The following is a 21,616-nucleotide window of genomic DNA, read 5'->3' as shown; positions in this document are numbered from 1 at the left end:
GAGGAATACGACTATGAAAAGAAAGTAAATTTCATCTTATCCTCTCAGTCTCGCGTAGTCTCGGTTGTGGCATCCGAAACTCGCGTAAAATATTAACCTTTAAATTTTGAAGATTCGGCGCTGACTTACGACCGACCGTTAACCCTCTTTGGTAACGCTGTGGTTGCCTATCAACTGTCAATGCTTATTCCCATAGTCGCACCATATCTACGAGAGGTTGTGGAGTGGTGTCACATATTCTAGGATGGTCCGGAGGCGTCCTGCAGACGCTTGTACATAGGGGTCGTGCGATCCATGGCCCTCTATGGTGCCCCCATCTGGGCAGAGGCCCTGAGTAACCAAAATATCGCTCTTCTGCGACGTCCGCAGAGGGTGATGGCAATCAGGGCCTCCAGAGGTTATCGCACGATCTCCTGTGAGGCAGCGTGCATGCTGGCCGGTAGTATTCCTTGGGAATTAGAAGCCAGGACCCTCGCGTCTCTGTTCAAATGGCGTGAGGAGGCACTAGCCCGGGGCCACCGGCCAGCACCTAGGGAGATTGCGGGGCGCCGCAACGAGCTGTGTCAGCGCAGCATTCAGGAGTGGAGCCACAGGTTGGAGCGGCCCTCTGCTGGGCGTAGAACCGTCGAGGCTATTCGTCCAGTTTTGGCCCAGTGGTTGGCGAAGCAGCACGGTTCGCTTTCGTACCGCTTGACGCAGATGCTTTCAGGGCATGGTTGCTTCGGGGGGTATCTGTGTCGAATAGCGGGGCGTGAGCCGTCTGCCGTTTGCCACCATTGCGACGGATGTGCTGACGAGGACGCCCAGCACACTTTGGAGGACTGCCCAGCCTGGGACGAAGACCGCGCGCAGCTGCGCGCGGTTGTGGGGGACGACCTCTCCCTGCCGGCTGTCGTAAGACAGATGGCCGACAGCGAGACGTCGTGGACAGCGGTGCAGGCCTTTGCGGAGAGCGTAATGCTCCGCAAAGAGGCGGCGGAAAGGGAGAGGGAGGATACAACCGACCTCCCCATTCGCCGCCGGCGCACAGGGCGCAGGAGGCGGGCATACGCCCTGCACCTGCTGCCCCCATAATAGGGCCGGTCGGGTGGCGGAAACGGGATTTCCCGTCGCCCGGCTTAACGGCCCCCGGGTAGAAAGGCGCGCCCATGCCAAGCGCGCCTTTACCCAAGCGGGTAGAACTGAAGGCTGACGAGCCGTCCCGCTGGCCGCTCCGAGGAGAGCGGCCGAGCCGAGGCCGCCGTGGTAGCGGCCGCCGCGCCGGGCTGTGGAGCGAGAGTAGCACATGGTCCCGGCACAAATGCGGTTGGCGTTGGCATCGTGTGGTTTTAGTGGGTTCAAGTCCCACACACCTGTCCGGCTTCCCGTGGCCGGATGGACGGGACGAGGGTCTTTCCACACGTTAAAAAAAAAAAAAAGGATGGGAACCACGTGCCACCAAATCAAATAGCTTAAAAATAATATACAATATGAACGAAAATTACTAACCAACCTACACACGTATCGTATCGTTTCTTTAACACCCTTATTCTCATTATCTGGAATGAAATGTAGGCACGTGTAAGATTTATTATTTATTTTTAACCAGCCTGAACGATGATAACATAACGGATATTTTGATGCTGATATTCAAGGTTGATTCCACGAAATGCGGTTAAGATCCGCAACTCAATATATATTACAAACAAACATACCTAACTTCTAAAAGCAGATATACATATGTATAAACAAAATTTATCTTACTCTTCACTCTCGATATGTGAAATTGGGGAATGCAAAAATATATAAAAAGACAAAGATTTTTACCCTATGCTATAGAAACGATGGGTCCTGACGATGTCTCTATCTTTGCATCAGAGCAAAGATATTTTAAAGAGACATCACTAAGGGAACAGGAGATTTGTGTAGAAAATAAAATTCTTACACAAGTTCAGGTACAAAAAATTATATTCATCTTTCCAGAAAGTTTTTATATTTCATTGCAACGTAAAAGGTAATGACATCTTCAAAAGCGTAGCTACTTCCAAACATTGACCGTTTGTAAGATTTTGAGCAATATCTAAAGTTACACACTTAGTGAATAAAATTCTTTCAGGTTTACTAAAAGAAAAGATATTAAAAACCAGAAAATTTACATACAAAAATGAAAGGATAATGTGGTAAATTTTCGAAATGTCGCTTTAATTCTTTTTGTAATATTATAAAACAGATTTGCCAACACTTAAGTTGGAAAAGAAACTTCGTTTAAAAAGGAATCTTTCTGAGATAATGTGCTGTGATTGATGTTAACTTTTTTTGGTTTTGCAGGACGATGCACCGAGATAATGATAATGATCTCCGTATTTGTCGCTTGCTGTACTAGCTTTTTCATCAGAATCATCAGATTATTCCTAGCTTAAGTCCATTCACCTGTCGCTATTACGTTCCTTGAAATTATGCTTTCAGTTTTCATTTTAAAGTACACGAACGAAATTATTACGTATTTTTAAACGGTTTTATTTAGCTCAGCCCGTTTGTTTTATTCTTTTCTTTTTTCATCATCATCCTCAGACGACCTCGGTGGCGCAGTGGTAAAGTGCTTGCCTCTGAACCGAGAGGTCCCGGGTTCGATCCCCGGTCGGTTCATGATGGTAAATGATCTTTTTCTGATTAGCCCGGGTCTTGGATGTTTATCTATATGTGTATTTGTTATAAATTATAGTATCGTTGACTTATTATCCCATAACACAAGTCTCGAACTTACTTTCGGGCTAGCTCAATCTGTGTGATTTGTCCTAATATATTTATCATCATCTGTTGGATTTGATCCTATTGTTGTTCAGTTGTTTTTATTATCTCCAGGATCGAAGGGCTGCGCGATCTTCGACTGATTTGATGTCGGCCTCCTTCATTTTTCTCCAATCTACTCTGTTTGTCCAGTTGTACCCCCAATCTCTACCTACTACGTATTACATTGACAGAAAATTATATAATTTGAGCGTTATTTCTCAAGTGAAATTATGATCTGTGCTATTATATTATATATTATACACCTTTATAAAAGCAGCAATATGTACCTAAATACGCACACTATATATGCAGATAATTGTGCTTCCAAACAAACCTTCGTCGATCAAAGAAGTTATTAATTTGTAATTCTCGTAAAAGATTTTGATCTAATTAATAAAATAACTTTTTTTCTACAAAAATACATGTTTGACACAATATTTTATTGTTATCAGAGAGATCTTATACCCGATTTGTAATTCCTTTAAAATATTTTGATCAAATTAATACAATAATTTTTTTTTTGTTATTACATTTTTGACATAAAATTTTATTGTGGTCACAGAGATCTTATTGCATACAAATCGTGACAATAAAATAATGGCATCAGTTTTCTAAGGCTCGGTCGTTCAACAGACGATCCCGTAAAGAGAAAAAGTTATAGTTTCTTAACACGCAAATCAGTTAGGTATATTCTCTAGTTGGTTACATTTATAACCAGTAACGAGGTCTTATTGATTTTCTTCATCAAGGTTAGCTACGTCAGATTATTGTGAAAAGTATGCGAAATGATAAAAGATTGAACCTAAGCAGAAATGTAGCTTCTAAAGCCATTTTTGAACTAGCTTCAAAATTTATTCTTATCTCTAAATCTACGGCCTATTTCTATTTCGGCCGTAGGAAGTCTACAGCTGGACAACACCCACCAAAAGATTTCTGAAATGTGCGGGAAGTACACTCTTTGCTACTTTGGTCGACGGACCCTGGTCGGTGGCACAATCCCCTTTCTAGAACCCGTGATTGAGTTTTAAATGAAAAATCAATTTATTTATTTAGATCGAGTACTGTAACTTACTAATACATATTGATTGTTATTTTCAAGAATTACGCTATGAATTTAAAGTTTTCAAGAAATATTTTTGTAGTCGAAGCGAAATTCACTCGCTTAGTTACGGTTTTTTGATCGATGTTTTATACGACACCATCACATTTTTATCCATTTCTGATTCATTAGTACGAATGAAGCCTTGCTTTAAAATAACTTACCTATCAGTTGATATAACTTACAATTTTAGAGGAAAAGTCTTGAACCGATATATCATGACCAATTTTTGTTTAAAACTCAACCTTTCGACAAACCTCAATTTACTGTTCTACTGAGAATCGGTAATGATCATAATGATATTAAAATACAGTTATTTCATACAGCCATTAAGATTGCAAGATGCAATTAATTTGGATAAATTATTGTATTATTGAATTGAGATAGTCTTGTAATATACTGTATTGACTTTGAATTCTATGTGAGCGGTAATAGCTACATACAACAATAATTGCGTGAAGTTTTATGTAATGTCTATATAGATTCCAGAAATTTGCAAATTCGTTCGTGAAAATAATTATTTTTTCATACCTCTCAATGATCTACAATCACACAACTTAAGAAATAAGAACAGACTGGCCTGACCTATCTAAATTAAAATTATACTAATCAGAACTATGCGTATGGATAATAAAAATCCTTACAGACAGTGTGATTTCTGAGGAAGGTTTTAGGTGTATAATTTATTATGTTAGCGAAGCCGGGACGGGCTGCTAAGTATATAATAAACTACATTTTGCACACAACTTCGTATGTGAGTAAAAATCCGTTTCCTATGGGAATTTCAGGAAATCCCTTAGTGCTTCCCTACACTGTCCTAGGACCTACATGCCAAATTTCAGCTTCCTACGCCCAGTGGTTTCAGCTGTGCGTTGTCTGTCAGTCAGTCACTCAGTAACGCAAGAGTTATATATATATATATATATATATATATTACCTAAAACAGTTTTAAAACTGTTAAAAAGACTATAGAGTATAGTTATTATAATCTGAAAGAATTATTCCACTAGTAGCAATTATTACCTATTTAATTTGACTGGTATTACGACAAATGCGTGGTAAAATAGTTAATTAATTTATTCGTTATAATATGAATCTATTGTATTTACCTATCGCATTATGCTATGCCCTTGCGGAGTTTATATTTGAATTTAATGTACCTTTAACACTATATGTACCTATATGCAATAAATGATTTGAGTTTGAATCTGTCGATTACACGAAGAACTACCCATATGTATTTAATGTTGTTTCTTGATTTTTCACAGGTGAGTACATTGTTTGTTCATGGTAATAAGTTTACCATGAACAAACAATTCATTTTATAAATGTTGTAATTAGTTATAAACAATAAATATCTTGATTTTTCACAGAAACACGAGTTTTTTATTCCAATAAAACCTAGATAGAGGGAACATTATCATTATAAAACAACATTAAAAGATCCCATTCCAAAGATTCATTAACTAATTTGTAACAATAATATAAAATCTCTAACAAAAATAAATTCCGATTCTCCTTCATGACATGTATATGTTTAACAGTGTGAGTACAATTTTTAAATTAAAGAAAATCTTATAACCATAAAGGTTTTTTTTTCATGTATTGTCGTAAATAAGCATTTCTTGACGTGATAATTAATTTCAGCAATTTAATTCTGATTTGTATTGCCTGCAGGCCTACTTTTACAGAATGATTCCAATGGAACTCAGTTCCGTTTAGTAACCTAAAATGAATCGCATTCATACAAAAAATTAAGTCGATAGTACGAATTTGCGATGCAGATCAGTTTAGGTCGTAAAGCGGATCGCGTTAAGAGCTGATGGTAGCCCCCCTGACATCGATACTCAAAATTCCACAATATGCTTTTATTTTGATATTGCATTTATTTCAGGCAACAAAAATACATATAGGACATTAAACATCCCACATAATTGTGTATAAACATAATAAAAAAATAAGTATTATTAGGACAAACCACACAGATTGAGCTAGTCCCGAAGTAAGTTCGAGACTTGTGTTATAGGATCTAACTCAACGATACTATATTTTATAACAAATACATATATAGATAAACATCCAAGACCCGACCCAATCAGAAAAATATCATAATGCTCATATGTTATAATTATCACTATATTTTACCAGTCTTATATTACCGTTAAATTATAAAAATGTTTTATTTATATTCTCATTTTATGTAATTAAAGTAGCATAATTATTACATTACAATCATTAAAAAAGTATACGAACGTATCGACGAATATTTGGATTTATATGACGCGATGCACGCACAGGCGGCCAAGAACTAGTTTCATTAGGCAATTACTTTTGTACTTTATACCAAATGCACTCAACTAGCCTTGATATAACCTATTTACAGTATAACTTCTTAGAATCGATATTTTAGAATTATACTACTTATACACTGTACTGAATTATATGTTAAATATACTAAAATACGTAACGTACAAAAAGTAAATATTATTATGTATTCGATAATTTCACTTTATGTAATCTCACATACTTATCATGCTATGACATGCAGTATTCAATCGTTTCACTTAATTGTGTATTAAGTAATTAACCTTTTTACAGTACGACTGAATGATCAAAATTGGAAACTTTAAAAGTCATTTGAAAATTTCATTTTATTATCACGTTTTTTCGCCAGCAGCGAGTCATTTATTATCGATTTTAGAGTGATTGATTTTTTTTTTAATTTGATTTTCCTCCCTTTACACATTTCTGTTTTTGATGGGATTCAGTTTACTTCACACATAATTTATTTTACATAACCGTAAGGATATGGATAATGTTTACATTTTCTATATCATCATACATCTCTCTGTTATCTTCTTAAAAGATTCTATCATCATTATCTATACGCAAACTTTTTCATATTCAATCATTAATATGTATTTCAATAGTTTCACTGTTATCTGTTCAGGTCAAAATGGTATCCGCTCCATTTTATTTATCTTTAAAGTATGGTTTCGAAAAATCCAGCGGTGGTTTATTGATCTGCGTAACAAGATAGTTACTTAAATTTAACGTACAGTTTTCCAGATTATCTTCGACTGCCTGAAATTTTCATGGTATGAATCTCTAATATGTAGATGCGAGACTGAAGACATTGAAAGTTTATCGAAGGGTACACGAAAGTACCTGATACCTGGGTGCTTTTAAGCAATTTCCAGGGCTCTATATTAAAAATATGAACTGACTTAAGTAGGTACTATAGGTACCTATAATTTTTTTTTTAGCTAGAGTTTGGAGAAGTCACTATCACTTAAGGTTAATTTTTCACTCTGGATCTGTCGTAGGTTACATAGATATTTTCTAAATTACCAAAATATACTCTTGTCAACTCTATACCAAAATTGTACTCTTTTCTTCTTTTTCTAAAAACTCTATATAAAGTATGATTTTTTGTCTCGGCAGACAAAATATGTAGGATATAATTATTTTGGGCCTCATTTATATCACCAGTAATAAGTACGAGAATTAACGGCGTTTTTCTCCAACATTAACTGTAAAATTCTATACACAATGTTTTTCATTATTGACTCAAAGAAGATTTTCATTTCACACAAAGAGATGAATTCAACTTGAATGAATCACTAGGTTTTTAGGTTGTGTGACGAATAAGTGTTTGTATAATTATCAGTTTCTAATCAGCAACTGAAAAAATAACGGTTTCTGTTGTTCATTCAACATTCTGTGTTTTTGTTGAATTGTTGAAAGACAACCGTATGTATTCAACTGTCACTATGCAATATTGATGCTAAATGCGAGTACCTGTCCGTATATGATGTGAGTTATGATTCAAAGCTATCATCCAAACTGCTTATAACGTATAGTATTAAAAATATAACCAACAAGTCAGAGAAACGTATCAATCATAATATAATTTCTTGCACACAACTCCTCGTCGTAAATATCTTCAAAATAACAAACAGAACGTCCGATGATTTTACCTGAGACCAACATCAGCACTGGAAATCCACACACGTGAAACTTTCTCATTCACAAATCACTACGAAGTCACCGAACTTTTCAATGAAAAATGTATCTATGATTATTGTACGCTTGAGTCTAGAATTATGAGGTAAATGAGAGCATTGGGCGAGGGCGCGACGTTCTCGCTCTTCAGCCGTTCATGTGCTACTGGCTTCGTCGTACTGTTTCACACGACAACAAACTCCAGTCAAGCTCCTATGCATGCACAGTGTGATTGTGTGCCTCTGTCACGAACAAAGGCGACGCCGCCCGAACAGCCACAGCTGTTTAATGTTTGTGAACCCAACACATTGCCAATCGATTCTCGTTTTTAACTGCTCATGATGTAACACCATCATAGCTTTGTTCCTTCGTTGATCGTTGACCCTTCTTTCCTCATTATGTTATCTACCTCTATTGTAATCCTTCTAAGATTCTAAGAGATATTACTAAGGTACCTAAGTAAACTAGCTTTAGATTTCTAAACACAATTGGAATAAATCCAGTGGACATTTACAGTAGGTACTGAAATTGAATTATTTATCAGTGTAACTAATATAAAAATAGCGCTAAAAATTGTAATATCGGCCGAGTACGGGTACGAATCGAGTACACCACGCACTGCCGCCATGAGGGAGGGAGTTCAGTGCATTTCTAGTGCACGCGTACTCGTGTAGAGCGAGACGGGCGATGTTCTAACATCGATTTCGGTCATTGTTTGTATCTCTTTCTAGCTCAATGTGCTTTCTTTTTCGTGGAACGCGGCGCGCACTGCGGATGTGGCCTGCCGGCTCTTGTTGACTACTGTCCTATTTTAGTACAACTTTACAATGCATTTTTGGACACAGTTGGGACAAAAATAAAAATAGAAAAGTACAGAATCCATTCACTAGCGAACGGGTACAAGGTTTAATTTGAAACTTTTTATGAAGACTGAAAAAAAAGTATTGTAGAATTGTGAAAGACTTTGAATGACTGAATTCACGGTAATGCCGTCGAAAATAGATGTCGAATATAACTTAAATGAATTAGGATGTTTATATAATGAAATATCCAAAAATGATGATGATTATTTAAACATTATTAGACATTATATAAATTACAGCAACTGCCCAAAACCCTAGCGACATTAATGCCTACGTGACTTAGTTGTTCGATCGTATAATTATAGCGCTCAAATCTTACATACATGTGTCTTGTCTTGGCAACATACCTATTACATAAAAATGGTTTTGTTGTTAAATATGTATTTATTTTTATGATTTCCGATTTATGTTTCTTTTTTCACATTTGGACCTGCCAGTTGTTTATTTTAAGTTATAAATTTACAATATTCCATTGTTTTAGTCTATTATTATTAATACAACTTTATGGATCAATTTCAGAGTTAAATATTTACGTACAGTCCATAGCATATCTTCGAGTTTATCCCAATTGGGTGCTATAATATCATCACTATTTATAATACACACAAAACACAGAGCAAAAACATACCTAGAGCGTTATATTATAATATACGAATGGTCCGTCCCGGCTTCGCTTGGGTAAAACAACAAATTATACACTTAAAGCTTTCGCAGGAATCACCAGTGAATCACTGTATTGATGAAAACCATACATCTCATCAAAACCAATCATCGTCATCAAAAAAAAAGTAAGTAGTTTTTGAGTTTATCGCAAACAAACAGATAGACGCGGCATTGGACTTTGTTTTGTAAAATGATGATATATGTTACGACCTAGGTTTAGCCGACAAGTTCTAGACCTATAAGTGACTTAAGGGTAGCTTACTTATATTACATGATCTTGGTTTAACCGCTGCCATCCCGGCTAGATCTAGGTACAGCCGGTTTCAGACGACCAAATAATAAAAATATATAGTAGTTAGGTACTCAGAATCTGAGAGTATCTCGCAGTTCATTGATCCCGTGCAAGGCATATTTGCAGAAAATGCAACGGTTTACCTGACCTACACAGGCGAGGCTAGATTTGTTCTGGTTGATCATCGCTCTTGGACTATCGCTGTTCGAGATTTTGTTTAGAAATTTTGAAGGAAAAAGTATGCATTGCAAGAAATTAAAAGGCCCGGGCAACATCTAGTTAAGTACACAAGTAAACCTCGCGATAAGCTTTTATGATCATATAAATTGTGGATAATGAGGTTATAAGTTGATAGTTAAAATTTTAAAGGAAAATTTTATTTTCTTCTTTTTGGAGCATATAAATAAAAGCTTTTCTTAAAAAAGTTTTCTTTCTTTTAATTTATTTCCACATGACGGCAGAAGACATCTATACTATTATTATAAAGAGTTAAGCGTTTGTGAGCATTTTATGAGTTTGTATGTTTGAGGCGGATAATCTCTGAAACTACCGAACCGATTTCAAAAATTCATTCACCATTAGAAACATACATTCTCCAAGATTACTATATTTCATTTCAAAATTCCCACGGGAGCGAAGCCCCGGGCCACGTCTAGTGGTAAATAAACAGCACTCTTGCGCGCAACTGTGCGCGTGACGCGCATTTTATAAACGGATGTTCATTCGGTTTTATTTTATAAATCTCACGAGAAACTCAGAGTTACACTCGGTTAAACGCATTTACTTGATTATAATGACCTCGAATCATCAGATTTTGTTTCATCTGCTTTTTATTATTGCGTTTTGTGCCACCCAATACATTAATATTATGATAACCTATTTTTAATGTATCTACTTAATAAAAATTTAAGGTCATAACAATTTTAAAGATAAATAAAAGTCAAGACCAACAGTTACTTATTTAAACAATTTATATAATCTTGTACTTTATACATATAAGTACTGGCTTTTGCCCGCGGCTTCGCCCGAGTGTTTTTCCTACTGGAACAGTTATTTTTCCGGGATGAAAGATATATCCTTCTCCATACGTTAAACTACATGGTACCTATGTATAATTTCAAGAAGATTGGTTGAGTAGATATAGCGTGAAATAACAACCAAACAAACTTACTTTCGCATTTATAACGGCAATTATTTAGTAAAATCTTTATATAATGATGTATGTACCTAGAACGCTAAATAAAAAATAAATGTAAATTTCATTTTCATTACATAATACAATTCCTTTAGTAGGTATACAAATTACACGCGGATGAAGTCAATGGAAAAAGAAGGAGGGCTCCAACGCTCAACGGCAGAGGAAGAAACCGGGAATACGCTCACATGAAGAAAAGTTGAGAAAAGCTGACCATTTCAATGTCAGTGCTTTCTTATTTTATTTTAAGGGAGCAAACGCCCCGGGGCGCAACTAGCTACTGGCGCCCCGGGGCGTTTGCTCCCTTATATTCGAGAACAAACTGTCTAAATAACAGTAAAAAATTCATCCAAATCCGTTCCATGGTTTAAAAGAAGAAATCTCTGAAACAGACAGACATAAGCGAAGGGCGACTGTTTTAATAATATTACTAGCTGTTACCACCAGTTTCAAACGGTTTGTTCATGCTTCACGCAAAAACTTCTAGCTGGAATTTGATGTGGTTTTCAAAGTTGTATAGCAGATGGTTTAACTTAAAATCTAATATAGGATTCAAAGCGATACATTGCTTAGAACCCGAGATTTTTACAAAAATATGTCATGAGCCGACGCACGTAATAAAAATGCTTGTAATAAATAATGTCTAGCACTTATAGTGATGATTATCGTGGATATAGTGTACTGAATATTACTCTATTTTAGCCAATGATTAATCAAGACGTGGGTAGTTATAGAAACAAAGGAAGTCACGTAGGTAAATAGCTTGTTTTTAAAACACTTTGGTATTTTTATCTCACATGTTTATACTATCTGGTAAGGAAGCTGTTCAAACATATAAATTTATGAGCCATGCAGCTCTTATCACATTAGTGATATGGTTTAAAATTTAAAAGCAAGCAATGTTAGTGTTAGCTTTAGGAAAATATTCCTTGTTGCAATAATCGAAGACAATAGAATACATCTTACAAACTTCTTACAGTGGACATTAAGAATGTTCACTCTTTATAAATGCTAAAATGGTCCAGTGGTTAAGACAGCCTGTGAATCTAAAAGTCCCAGATTCGAATCCTCGTGCCACGTTAGTTTGTATACAAATCTGACTCATTAGTAAGTTTTCATAGGCCATCACTTGTTTCCGGTAAAGGAAAACATCGTGGAGAAACCAGCACGCTTTAGTGTGTATGTATGTGCGCATGTCAGATGCGCTTAGGCGACTTGAATTAAATGTGACATAAGTGTTTGGAATAACACTCGATAAAGAGAAGATCGAGATGATGAAATAAGATCAGAAATTAGTGTGACAACATCAATATTAAAACAAGGAATATATTTGAAAAACATTAAGTCGTCTGAAAAGACAATGATAATTTTCGACCTTATATCCTTTCGAAATCCTTATGATAAATCCTTTTATTTGTCTCCCTCTGTAGTGTGTGTGTGTGCAAGGGACTTATAAATTTTCTTTATTTTTTTTTCTAAGGTATTTCAGCTGCAATCATAAGCACATTCCGAATCGAAAACTGCGATGCATTGTTTTTGTTTATTATGATTTTATATGATAGCAGAAATCGTGTTAAACTTTTCCTTTAATTAAGAAATGTGATCCAGGGCGAATAATTGACACGCCATCTGTCTTGTACATGAAATAGTAAATAGGCATTTCATTTTGGGATGACACTTGCTCTAGTCAGTCATAGTTGCGGTCATATTTTTGACTTTGTCAATTGATGTTGATGACTGTGCATCAGCACTCGATTGAGGTTAATGGAAACAATTGTATCGATCGATATCATTAAATATCTATGACAATCTATCACAAAATATTTGTGCCTTGTATACTTACTTATTATTTTTATTTTTAACTGGTTTGGGGTGTTTCGAAGAGTCTAGCTTTATTATAAATCGTATCGATAACTTTAAATGTTATATGGAAAAATAATAGATAGTTTTACCCACTGTAGATGCGTTGGTAATATTTTAAATGTGAAAATGGGTTCGTTTGTTCTCATTTCACGTCATAACAGAGCTGTTTGTCCTCATTTCTCATCAAAACAGCAGTCAAAGCAGCAATGAATTAATGTGATATTTTGTATGGAGGGAGCATAGTTGGATGGATGGAGAGTGAAATAGGCTAAAAACTACGTAGTTTTCGATAAAATTTGATAGAATTTGACAATGGCAATATGGTTTCGTTCACGCAAAATCTCGCGCTAGCCCCACAGACCGACAACAGATTAATTTAAATGTAAATTTTAATATGCAATTTACATTTACACATTAATTTGTACAAATGTCAAATATTATAATATTTCCATAACATTTCCTTGGTGTAAATGACGCAGATCGATTGTGGCCTTTTAACGTCACTTAGCGCCAATCAGTGTAATTGGGACTTGGACAATGGCCTGGCCTGCCCAGCTGCAGTACCTAAAGTCACGATTCGAAACCGGACTCTGATCTGTCTTTATTTATTTCTTTATCTATTTTGTTTACCAAATAACATATAGTACAAACGGTAGAATTATCTAAAAGTCAACCTTTGCATTGATATCAGACATCGAAATACATTAAGTATTAGAGTCATTGCTCCATTGTGCTCCGTCCGTCGACGAATCAACGCAGAACAAATGAAGTTTCGACGTACGTCAACCACACGTCAGTGTCGAAACCTATAGAAAACAACGGAGCACAGCGGAGCCACAACGTGCTGCGTCGTCACAACGGAACATGACTGGACAAAGAGGCATGAATCTTACTTTATTGAAACGAAACCGCGAAAACAACTGTATGTAGGGTAACTCATACATGTATGTATCTTGATGGAGTCAGACTATTTTTTCTTCTAACTAGAGGCCCCGGTTTCGCTCGCGTAATAATATATTAAATTATAAACCTAAACATTCCTCAGGAATCACAGTATCTATTGGCGAAAACCGCATGAAAATCCGCGCAATAATTTTTGAGTTTATCGCGACAGACCGACGCGGCAGAGGATATTGTTCTATAATATGTAAGGAAGAAATAGAAGCTAATTAGAGAGTAGCTGCAGGCTCTCTTAGTCGACCATAAAGCCTCGTTTAAATTTTGAAGGGCCTAGAAGAAATGATGGCCTAAGAATGTTGGTAATCAGTCTGAAATGCGGTGGACGCAAGCTAGATAACCTCCTTCAGTCATCTACGCAAGTTCTTAATTGCACTCGAGGGGTCGCGATGTCACTTAACAAATAAAATTTAGTTATACGGCCGTGACTTTACAAGCGGCCGCCTCCCTAACGTCTAACTCTTTGGGACTGATATTGTTGTATATCAGCTGCCTAAACTTAGCCCATAATAGGCGCTTCGTACTACACGTAAGGTGATGTAGTGGTCCTATTTTAGGGCTCCCACACGCCACACTGCGCTTTTTTATTCTGAGCCACCAGTTAGAGCGACCAATCTCTGTAACCTGCTACCTGTAATTTCACAGCAAGTTATACATATAGTCTTTACTTTTCCATGGCCCCACGCTTTTACAATCAAATATTATAATGTGCTTTTAGCACACAAATAGAGACAACTTGAACGATCCATAATTTCTTTTTGGCTTCTTTTCATGAACTTATAAAAGCGTGTTTTTGTAGTGTTTTTTTAAATATTAATTTATTTTTTCTGATTCATCTGCAAACTGCAAATGACGGCCTCCGAGTTCAATAACCTTCAGCATTGCAGGTTAAAGAACCGTGAAGGATGATGGTGGATGTACTTAGTCTCGCACATTGATTCACATAGTGTGTTTTTGCTAACACTGGTGGCAGATTTTATTCAAGAGGAATCTGACGTGACTTTTAAGACTACCTACCGCCATCTAGTGGCAAGTAGTCGAATACACATTAGCACAAAAGAAACAACTTGGTTTACCTCCTCTGCACTTTTTTAACGAAAAATATATCGTGTGAGCGAAAATAAATAAAAGATGTGGCAAAACGTCCTATGCCACAAAGTGCGCAACGAGCTGTGACAGTCATGGTGTTGCAGGCGTCCATGGCTGCGGTGACCACTTTCCATCAGCTTAGTAATAAAATAAATGAGATACATTTTATGAATTGAAGCCCTTTTCTAGAAATGGCCGTTCTGCAAAGTCATGTAATTTACTAGCTTTTGCCTGCGGCTTCGCCCGCGTTATTTTTCCACGGGAACGGGAGTTATTTTTCCATGCTGAAAGGTACCCTATGTCCTTCTCGCTATCTGTACTTCAAACTAGGTATATATATATATGTAAAATATCAAGAAGATTGGTTGAATAGATAGAGCGTGAATAGGTTACAAACAAACTTACTTTCGCATTTATAATATTAGTTAGGAAGGTCCTACTTACTTTAGTTCTGTAATTTGTTTCTACTGAAAGATTTTTTCCAAAATCGTCACTCGCCTAAAAATAAACGCGAAATAAAAATTATACTTTGTATGGCAACAAAACCGTAGTCGAATATTAGGTCCTTACATATGAAATTGGCGTTTTGTTGTACTGGCCACTTTAATCACAAATTTCTCCTCTTTGGTTAGGAATTCCAAATTCAAATTTATACAGCTATTTACTTGTGATTCGTTAACCGTCATTCATTTGTTTTTTTTTTCTTCTGATTTTTCTGTTTGCGTCACTCACTTTACAAAATGGAAAACTTGAAATAGCGCGTTTACGAGTACGAGTTCCACCGTAGCACCATTGCTATTAGTTTATTTTTCTGTTTGTAACTATTAAAATATGCGGTATGTCTAGTAGTATAGTTATTCTAAATAATGTAGATAAAATTACAGTGTTATGTTACATCATAGATATTACGATGTGATAATATCATACAATGGAACTTTAGATGAGTAGTTTTTTTCCATGGTCATGATTCTAATGAGCAAAATTGTTGGGTTCTTAGTAAGATAATAATCAACTTGGACTTGATACTACATGATTGGATCTAAGCGACATCCTTTCATATTATAAAGTATGTATGTGTCGCGCAATGAACGTGGTAAACTCAATAACTACCGGATGGATTTTTGTTTTTCAGTTTTCACCTATAGATAGTGTGATTTCTGAGAGAGGTTTAGTTGCGTAATTTATTATGGTTTTACCCGAGCGAAACCGATATGGGACGCTAAATTATTGATAAGAAATAATGTTTTTGCGTGTGAAGCAGATTGGATTTGGGGACAACTGAAAAGTAGACCTAGACATGGTGACACAAAAATAAAATTAATATAAATGCGAAAGTTTATGACCGAATACTAGACCGATTGTTATGAAATTCGGTACACGTGTAGAATATAACCTGGAGTGTAGAATATAACCACGGAAGCGAAGACCCGGGGCGCAGTTTGTTTAATGTTTATTAAAATTAGCTATCATGACATACCATTTGCATAATATAAATTCATCATCAGACATTAAAATGGCTGCTCACGATGATCATAATAACGATGTTTTCGTTATTATTTGTTATCATTTGAAATATAGACATTTCTATGATGATAAAATTACATATATTGAATTGCAAGGATTCATTTTATTTGTAGAACCATGGACATATTCTATCGTAGGTATTACAATTATAAAAATTTAATATAGGTAATTATCTACTTATATATATTTTTTAATTTTTTTGAACGCCCTGAAACACTAATACTCATATTAGGGTATTCGAAAGTCCTAATTTGAGTTTTCTACCACGTTAACGGTAACTTTATTAACGTCAATGAATAAATAAATATATTAGGACAATTCACAAAGATTGAGCTAGCCCCAAAGTAAGTTCGAGACTTGTGTTATGGGATACTAGCTCAATGATACTATATATTATAACAAATACATATATAGATAAACATCCAAGACCCGGGCCAATCATAAAAAGATCATTTTCCATTATGACCCGACCGGGGATCGAACCCGGGACCTCTCGGTTCAGAGGCAAGCACTTTACCACTGCGCCACCGAGGTCGTCAAATAGTTTTATTAATCTATGAAAATTGAATTAGAAATACACACGTTTACGTATACAATCAATAATTTAGTCCTACGTTACACTATTATAAGTATGTTTCGCCCACGTCTGCTATTACAACTGACGGCCTGCCTAACGTCAACTTTAGGGAATGCATTTGTTGCCTATAAGACTAAGTCAGATGACGCTTATTCGCCTCGTAAGACATCCACGCGAGGATATGGAGTGGACCTATTCCAGGGCGGAACCACACGCAATGCAGATTAATATATCAGTCATATTCGTGACCGACAAAGAACTGGAACAGCAGCGAATGAATCATGGAGACCCTGTCATCGTACGGGTACAAAGATTACATGTCCGCTTTAGTGCACGTGTACCTAAGTGTGAAATAAATAAAATAAAATACAGATATGAGACAGATTTGTAGCGATGGTGGTATAATGCCTGTGAACCGAAAGGTCCCAGGTCAGAATCCTACTCGTGCTGCATGAGTATGTACTTAAGTATATGTTTTTCTTTCATCTGTGACTAGCTTTTGCCCACGGCTTCGTCCGCGTGAATTTCCCACGGGAACTGTTATTTTTCCGGGATGGAAGGTACCCTATGTCCTTCTCCGTACTTCAATCTACATGTATGCAAAATTTCAAGAAGACCGGTTGAGTAGATAGAGCGTGAAGAGGTGACAAACATACAATTACTTTCGCATTTATAATATTAATTTAGTGAATTTAGTGAATTATTAATATATCTTTATAATAATATCTTTATTCATGTTACTTAAATAAAAGTTATACAATAGATCTAAATTAAGATTTAAAATAAAATAAAGTTAGGATGTATATAATCTGTCTCATCTATTGTACATACCTACCTACCTAGATTTCCATCGACCACCACTTGCTTCCGGTGAAGGAAAACATCGAGAGGAACCTGCACTCTGGTTGATTATAAACTTTTATAAGAAATGGAGGAGGCAATGGCAAATCACACGATTAATAAAAGAAGGTCGTTTTGTGTAGGTATTTCATTCCACATAACCACGAACGGGAGCGTGATTAATGTGTATATTCATCCATGCCAAATTAGAAAATTATAGTACAAATAAATACTAGTTTTTTAGCTACACCGCGGACAGATAAACAAACATGGCATTTGTAGTTCCGCCATGTCTAATCTATCGCAGTCATTACCCACATGGGTAAAATGACACAATCATCATTAAAAATCCTTATCATTTCCCATGATTTGAGGTGGGCGCAATAAGTAATTTCTCTCCAGCGATTCAATGTATTTGCTATTAAACTCAAGTAAAATTATATCAAATGACTAATTACAATGACCAAAGAGATTAAAGTAACATTTTTCCATGCTCTAAATATTTTTATCTGTTATTGTCCCTGTAACTATTTTAATTACTAGAATAATTACAGCGTTTTAGTTCTTTAATAAAACTAACAAGCTCTCGAATAATTAGCAGACATCTTAATTCGTGTTTACAGCTCTAACGAGGCTGACAAAGCAACAAGTACAGATTCAAAATATTATTACTATAAAGATTGAAATAGAAAGATAGGTCATCATTTGCCTTACCTTGTGCCATCATCTGGGGTCGGCGCAAAATGTCTGTTCCCTCCACAATTCTCTATCTTTTGCTACCTATATTTGGATCCACCCCCCAGCAACCTCATATCCTCCCTGACACAATCCATTCATCTCTTCCTAGGCCTTTCTCGTCCTCTATATCCTATGTGTAATGGTTCTCTTCTCTCCTCATCACGTGTCCAAACCAACCGAGTCTATTACCTCTAATTTTATTATTTATAGGCGCAACTTTCAAACTTCCTCTGACATAAATATTCCTTACCCTGTCCATTCTTGTAACCCCGCACATCCAGAGTAATAGGTATAGAGATTTAAAATAAAAAATACCCCTTTTTACTTTGAACACCCTGGTTATTACGAAATCGTAGATTAGATATCTTTTATTTGCATTATTATATATTCTGTGGACGATATAGTGTAAAAATATAGAATGGGGACTCCAGTGCAAGCTAGGCCCTCCTCGCTTGGATGAGAGAGGAATGCAATTCAGAAAAATTCGGAAGAATTGAGAAATCGGTTGAGAGGAACATACAGCTGAATACCGCAACAACTCAACTGACCACAGTCCGAATCGTTAACGCCAGTATTAGAAAGGCAGGTTATTAACCCTACAATGTCACAATGACTGAATGCTAACGTGGAATGGACTGGACTCAGCCTAGCCTGTGGTGCAGGAAATAAGCGACATAAAAAAAATGCAGGAGGTTCTTATTTCGTCGCGATTTTTCTTTTATTTTCGATCTCGACAACTATTTTTAACAGCGCAATTGTTTACAGTATCATTAAAGGAATACAAACTTCCAAAAGAAAACAAAATCATAAAGTGCGTCAGCGCACTTATAAGTATGACGGGGTAGGTATGTGTTTGAGTTTGTATCTAATTAAACACTCACTGCATACTCATAAGATAAATTTAAAAACAGGTAAGTAGGTTTTTTGTGAACTAATGAAACATGTGATATAACAAAAATCGATACAATATTTGTGGTACATATTAAGTATTTCAAATCGCAGAATATTATACATGGCGGTATGGCTATAATATTGACATCGTGTGATGACATCACAACAGCTGGCCTGCAGTTGTTTCATAACTCATAACTCTGAGTGCACTTGCACCGAGCCAGTGCATTCGCACTTCGACCGAAGACTATTTGGTGCAAGTCATAAGATTTTTATATCTGTGTTTAAATTTGTTTTAAAACGGCAATTCTCATCAGACAAGTGACAGACTGGATTGTAGATTCCACTGAATGTCAAAATGCTGCAGAATCTGGCCAGGTCTGAGTCTGGGTCAGGCAAACAGTTCGCGAAACTTTGACTGTTTCGACGTACATTGCTGGTTTTTCATTGCGGTAAATACAAGCTTTCAAACAAACTACGCAATCTTTGACGACCTGTCATCATGCCAGACTGCTACAATGGAATTTCATTTTCAATCCCTGGTCAGGTCAAGATGGAAAATTATTTTTTTCTGATCGACCTGGGTCTTGGGTCTTGTTCATAAAAAATAAATAAATATTTTAGGGTAAAACCACACTGATTGAGTTAGCACCAAAGTACCTAAGTTCGAGACTTTTGAGATGCTAGCTAAACCATAGTATATAACAAATACATACAATACCCTATATTTATCTATAGTAAAGTAGGTATATAAATGTTATTTAACATATAGATCGTTGAGCTTACTTTAGAAGCTTCATGGGAGGGCTAACTCGAACTGTTCGATTTGTCCATAATATCATTATTTCCGGGTGTGTTATTGCTAACTGGTGTCAGATTTTTATTTAAGTCGCCTAAAGGCACTGACATCACATAAAATATTTATAACATTTATAGAATGTCTGTTTACTATATCAGCATCTATCTGAGTTCGGCGATAGTGTATTAGCAGGCACTGGCAAGCTAGCGCGATGTAGCACTGAACCAACCAAGCACAGTGAATGCCTATGCCAATTTATTAAAGTCTATACTATTATTCTAAAGAGGTAAGCGTTTGTGAGTATGTATGTTTGGGGCGGGTAATCTCCGAACTACCGAACCGATTTTAAAAATTCTTTCACCGTTAGAAAGGTACATTATCCAAGATTGCTATACTTATGCTATATTTTATCTCAAAATTCCCACGAGAGCGAAGTTCCGGGCAACCTCTAGTACTTACTTAATAAAGAACATAATCGACTAAACTTTACATTCCACTGTTGGAGTATAATATAGGGTACAGATAAGTAGGTCTCTCTCAATAGGTATATGCCTAACCTCGACCTTTGTTCCAAGTCAATTTTGATTTACGACTTTTCTGAAGTCATCGACTTTTGTGGTGCCTTTTACCTATAAATACTTAAAAATATAGGTATTTAATATAGGTACAGGAGATAAGGGATTTCTTGAAGAACCTATCTTTTCCGACAGAGGTTAACCAGTGTTGCTATTTTCTAAATGGTGGATTCTCGTTCTTGTGAAATAAAATATTTTTTAGATATACATACTTATTCCATAGCTTAATGAATATTTATTTTTTAACATTTTAATATCAAATAAATATTTTTATTATATAAAATTGACCTATATGAGAATAAAATATTTTTTACTACCTATATTCGTAAACAGCATACATTCGCAATGTTGGCAGTATTGAACGAGGCCAATGATCGTAGCGACAGTTGGCAATTCTGAAAAAAATGTTGCTAGTTCATAAAATCTCCTAAGAAAAATGGGAATTAGTGTTGAGGAATAAGATACCGGTACATAGTGCAATTAAAACAAGGAAATATATTGATTCTTCTTTAATAATAGGCAAAAAGCGTGTATTTTTAGTATGATTTTTAAGTGATAATTTACATAAAAATATAAATCTAAAGAAAAAACAAAATAAATATTTATTGTCAAAATAAATATTTTAATATGAATGGCTAATAAAAGGTTTTCAAAGACAAATAATTCTCGTGAATTTCTAATATTTCTCTTTTTTGTATATCCAGAGCAGTTCAGCCTGTATATTTCCATTTTGATAATTCTGGTAAATATGGGTGAAAATGGTTCCGCCTCATCTCCTTCTCTTATTTTATTTATTTAGTTTTAAAATCCGCATTGTCTAAAGAATCTATTATAGCCCTACATACGTGAAGTCTATGTTGAAGATGTCCTGTCTTTT

At 35.8% G+C, this 21,616-nt stretch overlaps 1 protein-coding gene and 1 long non-coding RNA gene across 3 annotated transcripts in view; one reads left to right on the top strand and one right to left on the bottom strand.

Moving 5' to 3' along the window:
• Atet (ABC transporter expressed in trachea) overlaps positions 1-8,102 on the bottom strand; it is a 31,976-nt gene extending 23,874 nt beyond the window's left edge. The window contains exon 1 of the mRNA XM_053756358.1: positions 7,849-8,102. The gene's annotated coding sequence lies outside the window, so the exon portion shown is untranslated. The remainder of the gene's footprint in view (positions 1-7,848) is intronic.
• A 539-nt stretch (positions 8,103-8,641) lies between these two features.
• Positions 8,642-11,089, top strand: LOC128676726 (uncharacterized). 2 transcript variants are annotated; one of them, XR_008405452.1, is made up of 3 exons: positions 8,642-8,770; positions 9,451-9,524; positions 10,982-11,089. It is a non-coding gene; the product is annotated as an uncharacterized LOC128676726 (long non-coding RNA). The 2 variants fall into 2 exon arrangements; XR_008405453.1 differs by having other exon boundaries at positions 8,642-8,777.
• The last annotated feature ends 10,527 nt before the right edge of the window (positions 11,090-21,616 follow it).

This window comes from Plodia interpunctella, chromosome 16, assembly GCF_027563975.2.
Source record: "Plodia interpunctella isolate USDA-ARS_2022_Savannah chromosome 16, ilPloInte3.2, whole genome shotgun sequence".
Lineage (NCBI taxonomy): Eukaryota > Metazoa > Arthropoda > Insecta > Lepidoptera > Pyralidae > Plodia > Plodia interpunctella.
The sequence above is the reverse complement of the archived record's forward strand: the minus strand, read 5'-3'. Positions and strand labels throughout refer to the sequence as shown.